Source organism: Otolemur garnettii, unplaced genomic scaffold (genome assembly GCF_000181295.1).
Source record: "Otolemur garnettii isolate 467f Iridium unplaced genomic scaffold, OtoGar3 scaffold00189, whole genome shotgun sequence".
Taxonomy (NCBI): domain Eukaryota; kingdom Metazoa; phylum Chordata; class Mammalia; order Primates; family Galagidae; genus Otolemur; species Otolemur garnettii.
This window is the reverse complement of record NW_003852584.1, coordinates 1,523,158-1,524,526: the sequence shown is the minus strand read 5'-3', so window position 1 is coordinate 1,524,526 and position 1,369 is coordinate 1,523,158.

Genomic DNA, 1,369 nt, shown 5'->3' with positions numbered 1-1,369 from the left:
TGCCTGGATCCATGATCGGGGGGGCCGTGTGTGTGGTAAAAAGAGGGCGGGAAATGGAGGCGGGGGCTACCGGCCGGGGAGGAGCAGGCCGCGATGACCCGGTGAAGGCGGCGAGGCAGAAGGGCCCGGGGCTAGTGACACTACTTTTGGTGTCGCCGCGACAGCAGCTCCCGTCCCGACTCCGCACTCGCGGCGGCAGCGGCAGTTCCACCCTCCTCGTGTGTGAGAGAGGTTCTCCCACCCAACCCCAGCACCTACGACTGCCTCACCGCTAACCCCACGCCCGGCGCGGATTGACCCCTCACCGCTACCCGTACCTTCGCCACGGTAGTTCTTCGGCCTGCCCGCCCCCGTTTCCGGCTATTTAGCGCGGCGAAGGCGGAACTACGGGTTCCGGCAGCGCCCGCGCGACCCCGCTGCGGTTTTCCCGGGGACCGACGGGAGTCGGAGTTCAGGGGTAGGGCGCAACCGGAAGCGGCTCTGGCTCCCGGCAGGCAGCGCGAGGAGGCGGAGGTTCGGTGGCATCTCGGCTGCTCCACCTGTCAGAGGATGGGGGCAGGAGTGGGCGCTGGCGAGACTCCAGGTTGGGTGAAGACCGAGAATAAAGCTTTTAGCCCATAGGAGGGGTCCACTCCGACCCGTTAGGATCAGGATGCAGGAGAACGGACAGCATATATAACGTGGGAAAAACTGAAAATTCCTGCCCTCTCTTCACCACCATCCTGAGTTCTCTGTGCGGTCCTGTTACCTTGTTCTCTTTCTGTTTTCCTTCTCCCCATCCCCAGTCAGATTTTGCCCAACATTTCAAAGCCGATGTAGATTTCAAAGTTAGTTACATTTTATGTATTCATTTGGTGAAAGAGACGGTAAAACTGTGAGTGAGATGTTACAACTTAAACTGCAATTGTGTCATAAAGCGCTGGGGCCCCAAGCTCTGCCAGGGCCGAAGGGATTGTTAACTGGAAATTTTCAATGACTCACTGTCTATTTGACTAGTCAATTAAATCTTCACTCAAACTTTTCCATCCTTTCCTTCTCTCTGCCAAGGGATTTGCAAATTAAACTGCAGATTACCATATTCCGTGATGTATCCGGCTATATTTAACAGGGTTATTTTGGTGTCCAGCTTCCTGTCTTTTTGAACTGTCTGATTAGCTCAAACATTCCCATAGCACTTTATTGACTTCACCTTACACTTACAGGTTATGATTAGCTAACCATGGGAAAAGAAAAAAATAAAAGAGAAATTTAAGTTCACATATAGACCTAACTGCGTGAAGTAGTAAAACTTGTTGCTCTGAGTTTTTGTTAATTTTTTCTGTAATTCACCCATATGGAGCCCAAGACAGATAAAAACATATTATTGACA